Source organism: Platalea leucorodia, assembly GCF_965183815.1.
Source record: "Platalea leucorodia genome assembly, chromosome: W".
Lineage (NCBI taxonomy): Eukaryota > Metazoa > Chordata > Aves > Pelecaniformes > Threskiornithidae > Platalea > Platalea leucorodia.
The window spans coordinates 13,205,060-13,224,228 of NC_138859.1; the positions used below are offsets into that span (position 1 = coordinate 13,205,060).

Consider the following 19,169-nt stretch of genomic DNA (forward strand, 5'->3'; position numbering starts at 1 on the left):
CTCTTTTCAAACGTTTTCTTTCAAACGCAGGAGCCTGGTAAGAATCCGGGGAGCACCTTTCCTGTGAACTACGCGGTTCACCCAGATGTTTGCTCGTGCCAGGTAAAATAGGTCATTTTGTGCTCATCGCTATGGCCCAGAACACAACAGGAGGGATCTCTCTATACCAGGTCAGCTACTTACCCCGGGCTGAGTCTGGTCTTTGACAGAGAAATGCGAGGCACGGGGGGAGGGGGGGGTGGGAAATGCACCTCCTGCCCACAAGGAGAGGCCTTCGCGGCCCGGTGACCCTGACCGGCACCTGGTGGAGCACTGCAGGCCGGCAGAAGGAGCTGTATTCCCCTTACCTTCCCCCCCCCGCCCCCCGCCAGATAGCTTTACACTTCTGGGGCCGCGCCCTGGGGCAGCACCGCCCGCGCGGAGGCCACGCGCTGAGAGCCGTGACCGTTAACAGCTCCTCTGCCAGCGCCTCCCCACCGCATCCCGCCCGGAGCTCCTCACCGCCCCCGCGCCCAGCCCGGCCCGGCCCGCGCGTGCCCGCGCCGCCGCCGAGGGGCCGCAGGGCAGCCGCGGCGGCGGCGGGGGGGGGTCGGGCCGGCCGCCGCGGCGGGAGGTCGCAGCCGTCGCAGGGCTCTCCGCAGCACCGCGCTCATCCCGCGCGCAGCCCGCCCGCAGCAGGGATGGAGAGCGCTGGCCAGCCCCTTGGCCGAGGGGGCAGCCCGGAGGAGCTACCGGGCGCCTCCCGATCCCCACCCCCAGTGCTCGTCCCCGAGCCAGGCGGGGGCGGTGGCGGGAGGGGGCGGGTCAGTCCCGGGCCGTGCCAGGGCGCCCCGCGGAGGCAGGGGCCGGGCCGGCCGGGGGTGTCGCTCGCAGCGCTGCTCACCGCGGCCCGCCTCCTCCCCGCGTTATAAAAGTGCGGGCTGAGCGCTCGGGTTATCTTCTGCTTCGTGCCGAGTCGTCTGGGTAGTCTCAGGTAGCCAGCGTCCTTTGGCGAGGAAAATGCTGCCGATCAGGAAGACCACGAAACAGGGCAAAAGGATAATTCCCCCACCTCCCTCCCCTGCTCGGCCCCGGTCCCCTGCTCTCGGCGGGCCCGTTCCCCTGTCCGGCGTGGGGGCAGCGGCGGGCGCTGGGAGGGGTGCCCCTGCCGCGGTGCGGGCGCTGCCCTAGCGGGACCACGCGGTAGGGCAGAGGCAGCCTCGCGCCGGTGCTGCGAGGCGCGCAGGCGGGGAGCGGCGGGAGCTTCCCAGCGGCACAGGGCAGAGCTCGACTCTGGGTCGGGCTGGGGCTCCGCTGTACCCGGCCGCCTCTCCCGCCCCCTCGGGGTCCTGCCCGGAGGCTTTCCTGGGGAGCTGCTGCAAAACTGGCACAACCCGCAAACCGCACTTAACCTCCAAGTAAGGTACTCGGTATTTCTGCGGGTAAGGGCATATTGTGAAAAGCTAAAGTAAAGACGTAATAATAACTATACCTATTCAGCATCAAACCATTAAAGACATTTGGACACTGTTATGAGATAGATAGATTAGATTCAACTTAATGCTGTAACAGCTCACAGAATCTTGATTTCTCTCAACACATAGATTGAAGCCACCAAAGTTCAAAACCATTTTGCTTAATATTATTTGATATGCAAACTAAGCAGTGCTCACAACACATTAAAATTGTAAATATTGTAAGCATAAACCTTCATTGGATGGGATTCCTGTCTCCAGCGTCCTGACAACTCTAAAAGCCCCAAATTGCTCTTCCCTTTATTTATATGACTGAATACCAACAGTGTTTGTAATAGGAGCGCAGTCTCCAATATATGCATGCCCTTCGCACTCTCATTTAGCTAAAGAAATAAGCCAGTATAAAAGGTTATTCAGGCATCAGCCATTCTGGCCATCAAGATAAACATTTGAGCAATATCTAAATCAGACTCTCTGACATATACCAGTACTGCTACCCTGCAGTGCTGCTTGGGAGGGTCAGTGGAATCATGTATTCTACCTTCTGTTTGGAAGGACAGTATTATTAGTAGGACACTGGACACTTCTTACTCAGAACTGTTTTTATTTGGTTTTATATGTAGCATATAAGTCTAGAGTAAGAGAACAGAAGGATATGGGAAGAAGTCTATGAACTCTATGCCTTTCAGGTAGCTCAGTTATAAAGGAAGGAGGTGAGGAGGTATTTGTTCTGCTGCTTATTTTTTGGCACATGCCACCTAACTTCAGACACCTAGCAGAAGGCAATTGCCCTAGGTTCTCCTACAGGCAATGGACAGAGATAAGCCTTTCTTGAGGGCTCACTTAAGATCTGAATAGTTATTTTGAGATGCTTTTTTTCTCTCCACCGATGGAAAGATAGGATATAGGTAGACCAAGCAGGCTTTTCACTTATATGGTTCGGTTACATTCTTAAAGTTGGTTGGGGGAATATCTTCATACAGTCATTTGCACTCCTTCCGTGGATAGATGTATGGACTGTGGTGCAACTTTGTTCATGGTAGCAAAAGTGAAGCAGTGAAAAGATGGCTCAAAAAAGCCCTGGTTAGCTTTTTACAGATACTATTTCTTGTTATTTAATACCAGATCTGTGTACTACTGGATCACTTGACAGTACAATTTTGATCTGGATTGGGCATGAGCACACAGTTGTAGTTCTCTGGGGCAGAACAAAACAATGTTGATGCTGAACTCATGCTAGCTATATGCTGTTTGAACCAATGGTATTTTATCCAGTATAGATAAAGTAAAAATGGTGTGAAGAGATGATATCAGACCTATAATAAAGTCCGCAAAAAAGTTATTTCCATTTTGAGCCAATCTGAACTGACAAAGTAAGTTTAAGCACTTTGTGCTTTATAGTTATGTCACCTGCTATTAGATGCCCTGATGCTAGGTTTAATATATCACAATATATTATATATTAAGATACCACAATCTATTCAGTCATGGCTTATGTTGCTTCTGTGTGTCAAAAGTGAAGATTATTTTAAAGTGCAGTTTAAAAAAGCTAGAACTGTGAAGGGAAACTGCTGTTAAATCCTAGAAGGGACTTGAAAAAAAAAACCTGTTGATTGTAGTGCATTTAAATATATCTATATATTGTGTCAACATGTATCTATTGTAATGTAATCTTCAGTTAACAAGCAACAACTGAGGTTGCTTATACATTTAAGATTTTTTTTTTTTGTTTTCCCCTCTGCACTCCTGTTCTCTGCATATTAAACTTCTGAAGCAGGCTCTGTCTGTAAAAGATTCCTTGGCAGGCAGAGGAAGCAGGGACTCAACCAGTGATCCCTTGGGTGCCTTTCTCTGGCCCCATTTGAGGCATTCTGTTACAACTGCAAATTAGTTAATTGCAAACACAATCTTTACAAAGCCTCCTGACATTTACACTTACAACAGAATTGCCCTAATAGACAGGCACGACTTGTAGACTTATTGAAAATTACTGAGTTTTGGAGACTGAGTATTGTAGATTGAGTTTTGCCCTGGTCCTGCTGAAATAAAGATAAAAGCTTGCACTTTTTCTTAACGTTGTAAAGTTAATTACGTCAATATTTTGGAAAGTCCAGAATGTGCAATGGAATGTGATGCAGACATCTGCAAGCCAACACTTGGCCTAGCTCATATATCTGCACAGCAACACTGTGCAGAGAAGCCCCATCACCTTGCTGCTATGTCAGTGCCTGGGCCAAAAACGCCGACCCTCTCAGCCAGGCTTTGTGGCCTCCAAGTAGCCTTACACTGCTATGCTTGGTACTGGAACTGGCATAGTTGGCACAGTGCACCTTCTTGTTGGAAAGGCATACTCTCATGCTGCCTAAAGGGCAGTGCTGAGATGTTATAAGTGTTTTTCTTTCCTGGATGTATGGTGTGAGATAATTGAATGAATGAAGGAGAAATTATCAAGAAAGATAATCTACTAAAGGTTGGAGGCTAATTGTTAAAAAACCCTTCCTCTCAACACAAAAAAACACACTCAACTCTATGTCCGCAAGGTGCTTTTTTTTCCCCTACTCCCTCAAATTTCATCTACTGAAACGCTAGTAGGCCATCAGGAAAAGATAACTATGGACAGCAATTTCAGTCTTACCTTTGATTTTTTAAAATCTTTTTCTGTACCCACTACCTTTGTTAATGTAATGGGTCTGCATTAATCCACTTTTTAAAGTCAAATAGAATTATGTTTGTAATCTACTGGCAGAATTTAGTACTATTTAGTATAACAGCAAGGTACTTTTTTGAAAATTTGAACAATCCAATGAAGCAATGAAAGGAATACAAAAAATAATATGTATTAGGTGCAATCAATATATTTTGTATTCATGTTTTTCATTTTACAAAAAAAAATAATTACCACTTTCCTTGTGTTAGTGTAGAGTTCAAGGCAGAAGCAAGGTTAATCACAGGGTGCTGTAAGGTTTGTAATTTGGCATCTTAAAACATTTCTGGGCTGTGCAAAAGAAGCAGGATTTTCTTTCATTTTGTAAGTCTAGGTAAGGAAACCCAGGCCAGTGAAAAGTCTGTCAGAAAATGGAGGCCAGCATTCTGAGATGTGTCTTATTTGCTAGGAAAATGTTACATGCTTACTTTTTTTGATGCTTGTTGTGCCATCTTGTGTCACAAGCTACTTGTGCTGAGGCTCTGTCATGATGGCATTTGTAGCTAAAGAGCAAATGAGCTAATGAAGAGGTCAGTGATACTAGTGTTTCATTTTAAAAAGTTTCACATATATTTTACAGGAGAATTTGAGACTGTGTTTTACTTTCATAGGAATGGAATTAGACCATTGACTTCTAGTTCTGGGGACTATATCTCTGGAATACAATAAACTGAATAATTAAAAGTCTTATGTAATATATATGCATATATTAACGCCTTATGTTGTAAAACAGATCACCTACTATTCTTTAAAGAGAATTTCAAGAAGGAAATGGATTACTTCTTATTATTATGGCAAAGATGTTTCTGGTAGCCCACAAATAATTATATCTGCTTTGCAAATACAGGAAATGTCAACAAAGGAAGCCCACAAAACTGAAGAACTGTAATTATTAACCTTTCTTCCTGCTTTCTGCAGGGTATTCTAGAGCGTTTAGATGCTGGAGAATTTGTGATTGGAGATGGAGGATTCGTCTTTGCTCTTGAAAAGAGGGGGTATGTAAAAGCTAGGCCTTGGACTCCCGAAGCAACGGTAGAACACCCAGAAGCAGGTCAGTTTTACTGGGAAATGGTGATTCTATAGTGAAGGTAAACATGGTTGGATAAATAATAAATATATAGGAACCTGTAGTGGGTTGCTTGACAATGTAGAATTACACACTGTTAAGAATAGTCTAAGAATCTATAGACCCCCTAATCATCGTACCCCTTATTCTTGCTCTAACACTGGTCAAAAGCAGTTGGTTGGGAAAGAATATGAGTAGTGCAAACATACAGTGATACCTCTCCAGAATGCTTTCCCAGTCTTCAGTAATTTGTAACCCAGGGACTTTTTGACACAGATATGGTATCTTTGTATTTAATAACATTCAGTGATTTCTCTCTCATGGACATGTCCAGTCTGTCCTTGAGCTGATATCAAGTTTATCCTTCACAACATCTTGTGACAAAAAATTCTGCAGTTAACTATCTGTTTTGTTGTGTTCTGACCATTATAAATGAATACAGTTTGTTTATTAATTCCTTCAGGAAAACGGCAGCTTTTAATAAACAATGGAATGGAAGAGGAGTATTTAATGTATCTGGCTCCACTGTGAAATGAGGATTGATAAACCTCATAAGAACCTAAGAATTGCAATAAAATTGCATCAGTTGCTGTGCCAAGGGTGTTAACTCAACTTCTGCCTATCCCATTTAATGGAGTGACTGTCTACAGTGGAGGGGGGCAAAATGAGCAATCATTCTATGCCTTACAGCATAAAGATTATAGTGTTTAGCATAAATAGTGCAAAAGCAGGTGCTATTATCTATTTATGTATGCTTCATTACAATAAAGCATTTGCCCTAGTAATATCATGTGCAGTTAATCCCACAAGCTAATTCAGAATGTCCTGGGAAAAAAATTTTCTTTGTTCTGTCTTAAGTGTATGTCCTTCCAAATTAGTCTTTTTCCTCTATAAAGGGGGAAGAAGGAAGAAGAGGAGAAGGAGAAATAGAGATCTTAGCCCTCTCTATTACATTGCTTTGTACACCTTACCTATTTTTTCCCCTAATCCTTCTCAGCCTTCAAGTGTTACTTTGTGTAGCATGCCTAACTTAGGGTCATGGACAGCCTTAGATAATGCAGTGCTCCAGCAAAGGTTTAAAGGGTGATGACCTAATTTGTTGAACCTCATCTCCCAAAAATACATCCTATCACCTCTCTCTTTCTCTCCACCTGTACCTTTTTCTGCCCCTGCGCATTCCATCTTACAAATCGTAGCGCTTATACCATGCTCTTTGTTTCCCCTTTGCTTATTTCTTTTGTACCACAAAAGTCTTTGACCCTCTCCACATGCCTTCTCAGGAAGTGTAGGTCTCGGTCCATGGGGAATGCAAGACATTACCTTACATAGAGGCAGTTGCAGATGGCTTAAATAGGCTAAATTGGCACACAGATTTGTTTTAAACAAGTGATCAGTAGTCATAGGTTAGCCCCCTACTGATTTGCTAGAACATATTGCTCATGTCTGTAACATAACACTTTTATAAGCCCTTTGTAGGCTATTTATAAATACACCCTTAACTGGAAATGTGTTCATTTCTTTCAGTGCAGTGTGCTGCCTCCCCTCTGTTATTGCTCTTTGCTCCTGCATGCTCAAGGGTCATGTTATTTTGAAAGCAGGTGTAAAGAACAGAAGGACCAACTGTCTGAGCCAGCTGGTGTAAAAAACCATACAACTACCGGCCCTTCTTGTCTTTGTAAGGAATGAGGGAGGTTCTGAGATTGCAGCAAGGAATGATGGAGGGGAAAAAAAAAAAAAAGAAAGAAGAAAAAAAAAAAAGTGAGTTGAAGGCCATTATCTCCGTTACAAGGGAGGAGAAGTTTTGCCAGACTGACAAGTTTAGAAATGAGATCTAAATATTTCTTCTGAGCCAGATCAGGTATCTGAGCTACTGCTCTGTACTGAGCAATATGCATATGCACTTACTGCCCCCATCTGCTGTTAGCTTAAGTCTGTGTCTTTTGTGAAATGTCCAACTCATGGTAGATTGAAATGAAAACTCAGTGTTGTATGTCTGACTCCTAAAATGCATCAAATTTAATAATTGTTTAGCCTCATATGTGGCTGTTACCTCATTTCTCAAATAGTGGAAGAAAACATAGCTTCAGTAACATGCTAGAAGTCACACAAGAAGTAAATTAGAGTGGTTTGGGTTTTTGATAGCATCATGCAGACTACTGTGGGCTTGATAATACTAAGTGTATTCTAGTGGTAAAAATGATTTGCCTGGGATTGAATGAGATTCAGGCTGATACTTTACTTATAATGCTATTCTTTCCCTCCAAATGCAGACCCATTCAAGAGTCTGCTGTTCACATACCTGATAGTTTGGGATATAAAGTTCCTTATTCATACGTGTTAGATTATGTTTCATTTGCCTACCAATGTCTCCATCCTTATTCACACAAATCCCAAACATTCTTCTAGGAATGCAGGAACCATATTTAAAGAGCACTAACCATGGGGGTAAATAAATCTAGTTTATTATGGAAATGTCATAAAGCATTTGTGAAAATATTTGTAGATTATTTTTTCCTTTTCACATTTCCTGACTAGTGTTCATCAATGATTTTTCATGGGGGCGAATAGAAAAACAAACTACAGAACACTAGAAACATACAGAGACAGTCCTTTTAGTTGGGCTCAGTAGCCTGTTTTAATGATGTAGGAAAAAGAATACTCTCTGCACTAGGAATGTTTTGACTGTGTAAAGGCTGTAAAACTGAAATTTGATCCCGATAGTTCAGGCAAATTCCAGGGACTCTTTGAATTGTAGCTCTGCTAGAATCTATGTTCCTGGATAGTTCTTTGTGACTGCTGTGTTAAATCACAGTGTGGTTACCCAAGGCTGTAATTAGAAATGAAATACTGGTACTAGTAGAGAAAAGCAAGGGACACCACACTGTTCCTTCACTGAAAGCAGATGTGCTGCTGTGTGTGCAGATTGACTCTAGCAACTCAGACTACCGTTTGAGCCTCTCTGGCATAGAATGCTGTGTTTGTTGTAGCTGAAGGCAGTAATTTTATTCTCGTGACACATTAACATGTTTCCCTAATGACACAGATTGTCTGTAGACAATGAGGTATGATGAACCAAGACTTCAGGAAAGCTTTTCCAAACATCTGCCATAGAAACTGCAGTGTTCTCATGTCTCTATACAATATCTAGGGAATAAATTATTCCTGTATTTGCTATAAGCTGTTGAGCGTTTTAACTCTGTTTTACATGATAAGTAGTGTTCTAGAAATTATTATAATTATTGTTTTGTGGGTTGTTGTGGTTTAGCCCCAGCCACCAACTAAGAACCACACAGCTGCTCGCTCCCTCCCTTCTCCCTGATGGGGTGGGGGAGAGAATCGGAAGAGTGGAAGTGAGAAAACTCATGGGTTGAGATAAGAACAGTTTAATAACTGAAATAAAATAGTAGTAATAATAATATTATTATTAAAGCAAGTAATGCATGATGCAACTGCTCACCACCCACTGACCCATGCCCAGCCAGTCCCCGAGCAGCGATCCCTGCCCCCCGGCCAACTCTCCCCAGTTTATATACTGAGCATGACATCATATGGTACGGAATAGCCCTTTGGCCAGTGTGGGTCAGCTGTCCTGGCTGTGCCCCCTCCCAGCTTCTTGTGCACCTGGCAGAGCATGGGAAGCTGAAAAGTCCTTGACTAGTGTAAGCCCTACTTAGCAGCAACTAAAACATCAGTGTGTTATCAACATTATTCTCATCCTAAATCCAAAACACAGCACTGTGCCAGCTACTAGGAAGAAAATTAGCTCTATCCCAGCTGAAACCAGGACAGTATCCACCCCTTATTCTATACCATCTATGTCATGCCCAGGTCCTATCCTTTCCAATACATTCCAATTAATCACCACCACTTTTCCAGTCTTTTGATATGTACACACAGATATCATTCCCTTAGTCCATGGGCCATCCCTCTAAAATGTCCGTTGAGTTCATTCGGTCCATGACTTTGGGCTTCATCTCTCATAACAGTCCTATAGGGCAGGAGAGATGGTGTGTGGTGTTGGGTTGTTGCATGCTGAAGCCAGTTATGGTTCTATCACCGCTGCACTTTGCTCGGTTCCATCAAAGTTCATTCTTCATTAATCTGGGTGATTCTTACTGTGATTCTGTTGATATAGCATATAGCCACCATAGAAGTGATGACATACAGTATTATATAGCAATTAACATCATACCATTCAGTTCATTGGCTATTTTCACCCAAAATCAAATCCCCTTGAGGTACACATTGCAGTGCATGTTTCGCATTCATGGATAACCTGTGCAATAGCGTCCATGGTCAGGTCCAGCCCTCGATCGCGAGCCCATTTGTCTGTTGCATCTCTTCCTTGATGGCCTGAGGTGTCATGGGCCCACCGAGCTATAAACAATCCACCCTCATGTTGCCAGTCCAGATCCACCTGAGCCACTTCAATCTTAGCAGCCCGATCCACCTGCTGGTTGTTTTGATGTTCTTCAGTGGCCCGACTCTTGGGTACGTGAGCATCTGAATCTACTGATGAACTAAATATAGAAATCTTCAGTCATTCTTAGCAGAGAATAACTAAGAAGGAAGTTTTCTACCTAATGTTCTAAGAGTGGGAAGAAAGGAATTCTACACAGACTGGGGTACTGCTTCTACTCCCTCATAATGGCTCTTCTAGTAAACACAGTATCACTTCTTTTACAGTAACATTAATTCAATAAACATTTAGTTTTGGGATAATAATAGTAATAACTGTACCAAACATCTCTTCTTTGTCTCTTTTAATTCTTTGCAGTTTGTCAGCTTCACCGGGAATTCCTCAGAGCTGGATCCAATGTTCTGCAGGCATTCACATTTTATGCCAGTGAGGACAAACTAGAGAACAGGGGCAATTATGTAGCTGAGGAAATAAGTGTGAGTAAAATACTATTTTGATGGAGATATGAAATAAGTGTATTCATTTCAAAAGGTTTAATAGAAAGAATTATCAAGTATTTTCACAGTTTGTCATAACAGTTTTGGTTATATTTGAGGACCAAAGAATGAGATGGTGCAATTTCAGAATTTGGAATAGTAAGAAAGACAAGGTTAAAGGGGAAAGAAAAAAAAAAAAATAACAAAATGGGGCAAAGATGAAGAGAGGAAAAAGGATGCCCACATCTTATTTTTCCCATCTGAGGAGATAGTTTACTGGAGTTTTCATACAAAGTATAGGGAGGACTAAATGCACAGAGAGCAAAATCAATTGTAAAAAAAGAAATGCTTTAGCATCCAGAGAAACAAATCAACTGCAAAAATGGTGAAGAATCCTGGAGAATAATGACTTGCTAATAAGAACTGAATGTTTTTTTAGGACCATGTCTTCAATAAAATATCAACTAAAAAATCCAAGGTATACACTGTGGTCAGTATTCCCCTTCTCATGTGTAAGGGTAATCTGGTACAGTAACAGAAGTACTGTGTTGGTGTTTTCTTACCCCCTACACAGAGGAGTTGTAGGATGTTGGGTGCCTTCACTAGATGCAGGCCCCATCTCCACTGGGACTTCTGGCACAAACATTTCTAGATAGTTCCTTTGAGACTAGAAGATTTGTCGTTGGGTGTTTTCTCTGATCTTTTCCCCTTTGGTCCTATTGTCTATTATTTCAGCCTCTGGAAAATAGAGAAGATTCTCCAGGGCGCAGAGAGGAAGGAATATATTTATGTGAAGATATCCCAAGTCAGAAACTAGAGCAATCTGGACACTAGGGAAACACTTGAGGCTTAATTAAGAGGTTAAGACATTAAAATGTCATATGACCAAATTTATCTGAAATGCTGTACCTTTACATTCAATAGATGCAACATCGAAATGTCTGAAGTGATATCCCAGAAACATAGTGCCTCTGGAACTAGCCATGCTGCAACGAAAAATGATAAGAGGGGTTGGGAAAGCAACTGGAAACTGGAATGCATTGCAGCAAAACTTTCAAGCTTGATTTGCTGCCAGTTCTAGAAGCAGTTTCCTCCAGGCTCTAACTGGTTTATGGCTCCAGCTCCTGGTGTTCCCAAACACGTACCTGAGCAGAAGTGCAAATGGAAGACACTCTGTCAGCAATAGCCTTAAAAATCATCTGGATGTTTTGAGGCAGCCATGGAAAACTTCAGCTGAGAGAAACCTATGTAGATTCTAAGTAGCCCATGGGCCACAAAGAAACCTGCTCTAATCAGTCCTTGTTATCTATCCCAAATAATGATTCTTTTCCAAAAATCTTTTTTTCCCAGCTTAACCTCTTTCACAAGCTGTTCTAGTCATCCTGGTTTGGGTATACAGGGAATGTGTCTTTCAGTCTAGGTGATTAATTAATCATATATAGTGATAAGTTTCCCTTTGCTATTCTTAAATTGGTAACTTTAACATCAGGTAATTAATGACATCCTTTTAAAAGTGCCTTAAATGACTCTATATCATATCATAGCTTAAATTTTGAAAATTATCAAAATACTAAAATAATACATTAAGAAACAGAATGAAAAATCAATTGAAATTACTACTCTTTTTTTCCATCCACAAAATCTCAGAATAGAAGCAGACACTTAAGTGTAACTAACTAACTTATTTTCTAAGAGGAAAAAAAAATTCTGCTTCACACCAAATATTTGCTTTTTTATAGACTATTTGTGTAAGATGTATTAAAGGTAATATGTTTTTGTATTAGTGTTTGATAATATGATAACTTATAAGTTGCAAGAAATCTGTTTCTTAATGTTTGTTATTTTTTTGAAAAATGCTGATCTTCCTAATCAATATTATAGAAAAATACATTTAAATTATAAATGAATATGAAGAAGTCTTTTGTCCTTTTTGTGCTCTGAAATTACATGCATATCTCTGACCAGGTAAAAATGATGTAATCTATATTCATATAGTGCCAGAAAGTGAATGAAGCTGCTTGTGACATTGCAAGAGAAGTGGCTAATGAAGGTGATGCTTTAGTGGCTGGAGGACTCAGTCAAACACCATCATACTTAAGCTGCAAGGATAAAGCAGAGGTTAAAGCAGCCTTTCGAAAGCAACTAGATGGCTTTATGAAGAAGAATGTTGACTTCCTAATTGCAGAGGTAAATCTGTAAAAAAGTACATGCCTTCAGCTGGCACAGTGTGTTAACTTTAAGATGTCTAGTCTACTTTAGGGAATACAAGTATATATTGCTTCCTTCTTTAAAATTTTCTGTTATACTTTTATTCCAGTAGAATCAGATGTTTTCTAAATGCACAGCAGTATCTGCAAGCGTCCTAGAATAGGACCTTGAACCCTAAATTTCTATCATCTCAGTCAAGTCAAATTCTGTACCAGTACAAAGAGGATAGATTAATGTGATCTTGATTAGTTCCTGTTTCCTCCTGTACTCCGTAAGTAACCAACCCATGGTGACTTTTCTAGATGAAAATAGTTCTTCAGGGATAAATCCCTGATTAACCCCCTGTATGGGCATTCTTATTCTGAAACATGAGTATCTTTTTATTTTGGATTTAGTTTTCCTTCTGACTTTTTAAAATCCTTTTTTAACTGTGTGGTCAGTGAACTCAACTGAATTCTGTTAGTGTAAATCAGAAAAGAATCAAGTCATTGTATTGCTGGTGAATTTGGGGTCTGGATTAATGTGTTTATGTTTCATCTCCAAGAAACGAAAGTAGTCCACTTTTAATTTCTTTCAGTATTTTGAACATGTTGAAGAAGCTGTCTGGGCTGTTGAAGTCCTAAAAGAATCTAGGAAGCCAGTTGCAGCTACAATGTGCATTGTCCAGAAGGAGACATGCATGGCGTGCCCCCCGGACAATGTGCTGTCCGACTGGTAAAGGCTGGTAAGAATCTGTTTTAATCTGCACTTTAAAAGTATGGAACAAAGTTAAGTCCTTAATCATTGAGATAAATGGATGTGTATCTCAAGTAGATAGCTTCCCAATTATACTTGATGAAAGTTTTGAGCCTGTGGAAGAGTTTCTATGTGTACTTTACTAGAGCAGTCCTGTAAAAAAAAGTATGAAAATGCAGCTATAAAATCCTTATTAACCAGGATGGTATTGGGAGCAATAGCCACAGGCAGCTGATACTGAGTAGAACAAAATCCTAAAACTATTCAAAGTTGATTACAGACCCAGCCCCAAATTCTGGGCTCAGGATTATGAAACATAAGCAGAATCCAAAGCCGCCTTTGATTCTCTGCTCATGTTTTTAGAAATGTGTGGAGCACAGTTCAAATCCAGGATGAGAGAATAAGAGAATGAAAAAATTAATCTTATTGCCTATCAAATGCTGTGTTTTCTGCAGGACAAAGGGAAGGGCAGAAGGAATTAATCAGGGGCATGATGGACCGACCATACAGGGGTTTTATTATATCTGTTCTGAACTACTCTTTTCCTTTGGAGTTAAGAGTTGAAATCCAAAGGCAGAACCTGTGTTAGGAACCTGTTAGCTATTTGTATATGTGGCTGTACATAATCAGTCTTCACTGATTGAGCACTGATGAGAAAAGCAACTGCATGAGGGTGGGAGATGTGATTCCTCATCAGGAAGGTAAAGAGTGCAACTGAGATGTAAATGGAATGATCAGCCTCAGGAGAGTTGAGGCTGGCTCTAATCCAACTACCTTGTTGTCGTGGTTTAACCTCAGTCGGCAACTAAGCACCACACAGTCACTCGCTCACCCTCCTCCCCTTCCTGGTGGGATGGGGGAGAGAATTGAAAAAAAAAGTAAAACCTGTGGGTTGAGATAAAGACAGTTTAATAGGACAGCAGGAAGAGAAAATCATCATCATCATCATCATCATCATCATCATCATCATCATCATCATCATCATCATAGAATATACAAAACAAGTGATGCACAATGCAATTGCTCACCACCTGCTGACCAATGCCCAGCCTGTCCCCGAGCAGCGATCCCTGCCCCCCGGCCAACTCCCCCAGCTTATATACTGAGCATGACGTCATATGGTACGGAATAGCCCTTTGGCCAGTGTGGGTCAGCTGTCCTGGCTGTGCCCCTTCCCAGCTTCTTGTGCACCTGGCAGAGCATGGGAAGCTGAAAAGTCCTTGACTAGTGTAAGCACTACTTAGCAGCAACTAAAACATCAGTGTGTTATCAACATTATTCTCATCCTAAATCCAAAACACAGCACTATGCCAGCTACTAGGAAGGAAATTAGCTCTATCCCAGCTGAAACCAGGACGCTTGTGTTCATAGTGCTGGTGTACAGATGGACTGCTCTGCTTATGGAGTGCTGTGGCTAAGAACTTTCACCTCCCACTTCCTAGGGAGATGTGACTTGAACTTATTTATTTTCCTCCTCCTAGGTGCTTCTATTGTTGGAGTCAACTGCCATTTTGACCCAGATACCTCCCTGGAAACTGTGAGACTGATGAAAGAGGGCTTGCACGCTGCTAAACTGAAAGCTCACCTGATGTCCCAACCACTTGCTTTCCATACACCTGATTGTGGGAAGCAAGGATTTATTGACCTTCCAGAATTTCCCTTTGGTAAGACAAGGGTATCTTTTTTTTTTTTTTTTAATTTATTTACTGTCTGTTCCTTTTTTTCCCCTAGCTTTTAGCAAAGCTGAAACTGCAAGGCATCCTCCTGTACAATAGGATCAGTCTCAATTATCCTGTCTGGCATTCTGCATAGATGGATTGGGTTAAAGATCATCCAGATAATGAGAGTATTTCAGCAGTATCACAGCATGTGACTGAAAGTGAAATTATGATGAAAACAGTTAAAGTGCCACAACCTAAATCAATTAAAAAAAAATGTTGTTTTTTTTTTTCTTGTGCTATAGAACCTTGTTCAGGACAGCTGTAAAATAGTCCAAAGAAATTAACAAGAGCAAATACACTAAAAACAACCCAGACTTTAAATGCCTTTGGACTGGAGCTCCCCAGCATTCTCGGTTGTGACGTCTAGCCCATGAGCCCTATAATGTTTACCTGCATAGGGATTTAATGTATAATGCATATGCGGAGCTGGATCATTAGTATAGGTGCATGATTCTTGCACTCATAATGGTTCAGTCTTGCAAGTGTAACTGTCTAAGATAAGTGAGATTAGAGAGAAAGCAGAAGAGGGAATATGTTCTTTGATGTTGCTTACAAATGGATTAGCAGTTTGGAGATGGATTCATCACTCTTATGCTCAGCAGAAATTCTACCCAAAAGACCGAAAGATTCAGCCACTTTATGTGTATATAAGGCTTGTGTATTTAGGGCTTATTCCCACCTGGGATGTAGAAGGTCACATCCTCTTAAGATAAGAGGAAAAAAGCAGCCTAAACATTTTAAAATTGATTAGAAAAATGCCTTCATTTTCAGATATCATACATTCTTCTTTTCAAGATCAGCCTATAAAATAAGGTATTAAAACAACTGAAACTTGAATTTTTAGGAAAAAAAAAAAAAGATATGGATGTGATTTTCAGGAAGATATTTTATTTTAAAAGTCCTCTCTACGTAAATGAAGGAAAAAGAATAAAGCATGAGCCTGAGGCATTCATTAGATAATAACAACATGTCTGGGTTCTGAAAATACTCTGGGATGTTTAAAAGTGTCAGGAACTCATTTATCCTATTCATTCCTTCGTATAACTCCTCTGATTGCAAGCAAAAATGATAGAACAGATGCAGTAAGTAATCAAGTTAATTGAAGGATTCACTCTTTGGTTTGTTATGGTTCTTGGTTTGTATGTTATAAGCAAACTGTATGAGATGTCAGTTTTCAGAAATTTCATGAGTCAATTGGAGAAGCCTGGTTCTGTGAATGTTTGCACTACCCAGAAGGAGCAACTGATCACTTGATGGCAGAGAAGTAGTTTGGTAAATCATTGTTAAACTGACCCAGTTGACTCTGCTTTTTGTGGAAGGCAATATGCACAAAGAGGCATTTAGGTATTTGAAGTGTACATAACCTCTGTACAGGCCAACAAGATCTCAGTTTCTAGAAAAGCATTGGCTATGTTGTATTGGCAAACTCCAGCATCTAGATACCAGCAGTATTTATTTATCTTTAGAACTTTTTCCAGTTTTCTGTGTTTTCCCTTCTGTGTTACTGCAATTGCTCTCAAATGTCACCAGTTAAGCAAGGACAATGTTTTAGACAGAAAAGTCCTGGTCAGTCAAAGCATACCCAGTTATCTCAAGAGTAGACGTACAGAGGGGCTAAATCTAGGCGCACATTACAATCTTCTCATCAGAAGTTGATGAAAATTTCAATATCTTTTTACTGTAAATGATAACATAAACTGTTAAGCTAGAGATATTTAATTCTGAATAAAGCCAAGAAAAATACTGTACATTGACAGGCACGGAAAATAGAATGTTAGTCATTTTTGGGAGGGGGGAAGAAAACCCCACAAAACGTGATCTATGTGGCAACTTCTTTTCGTAGCATACTGCTTGTTTTCAATCACCATGTTTCACCATGTGTGGCCAGTTCTTATGGCGGAGTCTATCCATGTTTCTTCAGAGCTGTTAGGTTGGTGCTGTCCTTATGCTCCTGAAACACAAGGACTGATTGTGACAGGGTGGGTGACGGAGAAGACAGGGAAACACCCTATACTGTTCTCCTGGAGTTTAGTTGCTTATACGGGTATAAATTGAGTGCAAGATGCTGCATTCTTACTGTTGATCGTTTTGTATCAATTTTGCATTAGCTTTTTAATGATATATGAGAGACAAGGAAATCATGAATTGATGCTTCTGATGCTTTCTCTCACATCTGCAGGACTGTACACAAACTTTTATTTAAACAGCTTTCTAAGATAGCTTAATCTGGTTTTCCTTCTGATATTAGACCATCTATTTTTCCGTTGTCCAGTCTTTCCCTCTGAGACCAATAATTTTCTGTTTAAGACCATTTCATTTTTTTCCCTTCTGTTTTTTATTTTCTGACTCTGTCTCTTTAACTACTCACTGGACTTTGAGCAGATCTGCTTTGCATCACCTTCTTGCATATTAGGCATTTCTGGGACAGGATGTAGGAAGAAGAATCCTACTTCTGCTGTGGTGCTGGAACCTTACTACCTCACCACGGCTTCTTTGCCTAGAGGAATGTTCAGTGCCCAGACATCATGCTGCACTCTCCTCATAACCAAGCTGATTCATCTCCTGCAGATGTGCATAAAGAAGTGGGAGGATTTTTATTCCTTTATTCCTGTATTTTTATTCCTTCAAGTTTCTTCTCCAGTCCCTGGTCTTTTCTTTCCAGTTCTGCAACTCCTGTGCCTCCTTCCCTTTCAGGTGTGCTTTTCCTTGTTCTTCTCACTTTCTGTTCCTTTCCTTCCACACGTCTTTCCTCTCAGCTCTGGCGTCCCTCCGCTCTGCTTACCACAACCTGCAACACGAAGAGGGGTTCAAAAGAAAGGTTGCATCTTAGCCATCCTAAGTCATCTACACACAGAACTTTCCACAAGGAAGTGGCTTGAGGCAGCAAACTGCTTATGGATGGGCTTATAACTAAGTAAGGGATGGGCTAAGAAATAGCTACAGATCCCAGCTGTCAGCGAAACAACTGCCTGCCATTAGCTGGTCATGGAAAAAAGTGTAGTAAGCATTCCTGAGGAATAACAAGCAGGCTTATTCCTGTTGCAGGTAGGCTGATGATACCTTCTCCTTTCACAGATTAGAGTACTGTAATCAGATTTCCCAGATATTGATTGTTCATTAAGAACTCTTTGGACTTGTGGGCATAACATTGAAAGTGCTCCAGTACTTCAGCTAAGAACTCTGGCAGAATGGCAAGCATGTGACTTAGGGCTTGATCAGTCTCAGAAGATATTAGGTGCTGTTTTTCAAAGCCAAAGCAGCTTACAACAAGCATAGCTCAGCAAAGCATAACAGAATCTAAAAGCTAGACTCCTGAAAGTTTGCATTATTAATTCTAGCTCAGACAGCTCAAACATCTACATCTACAACCAGTTTTGCAAATAGTGTGCAAGTGTCTCAATAATGTGATTTCTTACAAAAAAATGCGGTGAACTGGAGCATGGTGAAAATTTAAGATATGAATGTCTTTGCAGGTCTGGAGCCAAGAATTGTAACTAGATGGGATGTTCAAAAATATGCAAGAAAGGCCTATGATTTAGGAATTCATTTCATTGGAGGCTGCTGTGGATTTGAGCCATATCACATCCGAGCAATAGCTGAGGAGCTGGCTCCTGAAAGAGGATTTTTGCGAGAAGCTTCTGAGAAACATGGCAGCTGGGGCAATAACCTGAGCATGCATACCAAACCCTGGGTCAGAGCAAGGTATGTATATCTGAACTGGAAAGCACACCAGCACCCTCCTTATAAAGGCTTACATTGGTCCATGCAGCAGACTAGCTTAACCAATATGGAGGTCTAAATATAACCGTAAACATTCTGTGTTAATAATTTTGAAGAATTAAATTTGATCTGGGAGCAGTAAAAGGGGCAAAGGGGCAGTAGGAGAGCTACAAAAATTCTCATCCCTCTTCAAAATGAACATTTGGTCTGAATTAATGTGAAAGTAATGAAAGTTTTGTAATATTTCCTTTTCTTTCTTTAGGGCAAGAAGAGAATACTGGGAGAATCTGAGGCCTGCTTCAGGCAGGCCATATTGTCCTTCAGTCTCAAAGCCAGATGGCTGGGGGGGGGGGGGGTAACCAAAGGAACCAGAGAGCTGATGCAACAGAAAGAAGCAACAAGTGAACAACAGCTGAAAGAGCTCTTTCGGAAACAGTTGTTCCAATCCACTGCAGTTGTCTAAATGTTAGAATGATTTATCTACAGACCATCTCATGCTTCACAAGAAAAATCTGTGAAGATGAGTGCCCCGTTGATTTATCAGTTAACATCTAATGAAAGAGACAAAATGCAAAAATAATGTGATTACAGATTAATATGTCAAACTGATAATAAAATCTTTCTCTGGACGAATAGTTTAGAGAAGACACAGTCAGAAGGAGTTT

The 19,169-nt window shown here is 41.1% G+C and overlaps 1 pseudogene across 1 annotated transcript; it reads left to right on the plus strand.

Annotated features, from left to right (window-relative positions):
- Positions 1 to 999: 999 nt before the first annotated feature.
- On the plus strand, positions 1,000 to 18,967 carry LOC309601763 (betaine--homocysteine S-methyltransferase 1-like; annotated as a pseudogene). The gene is made up of 8 exons: positions 1,000 to 1,038; positions 5,077 to 5,209; positions 10,002 to 10,120; positions 12,116 to 12,307; positions 12,906 to 13,052; positions 14,545 to 14,727; positions 18,258 to 18,486; positions 18,767 to 18,967. The product of its transcript is annotated as a betaine--homocysteine S-methyltransferase 1-like (transcript).
- The last annotated feature ends 202 nt before the right edge of the window (positions 18,968 to 19,169 follow it).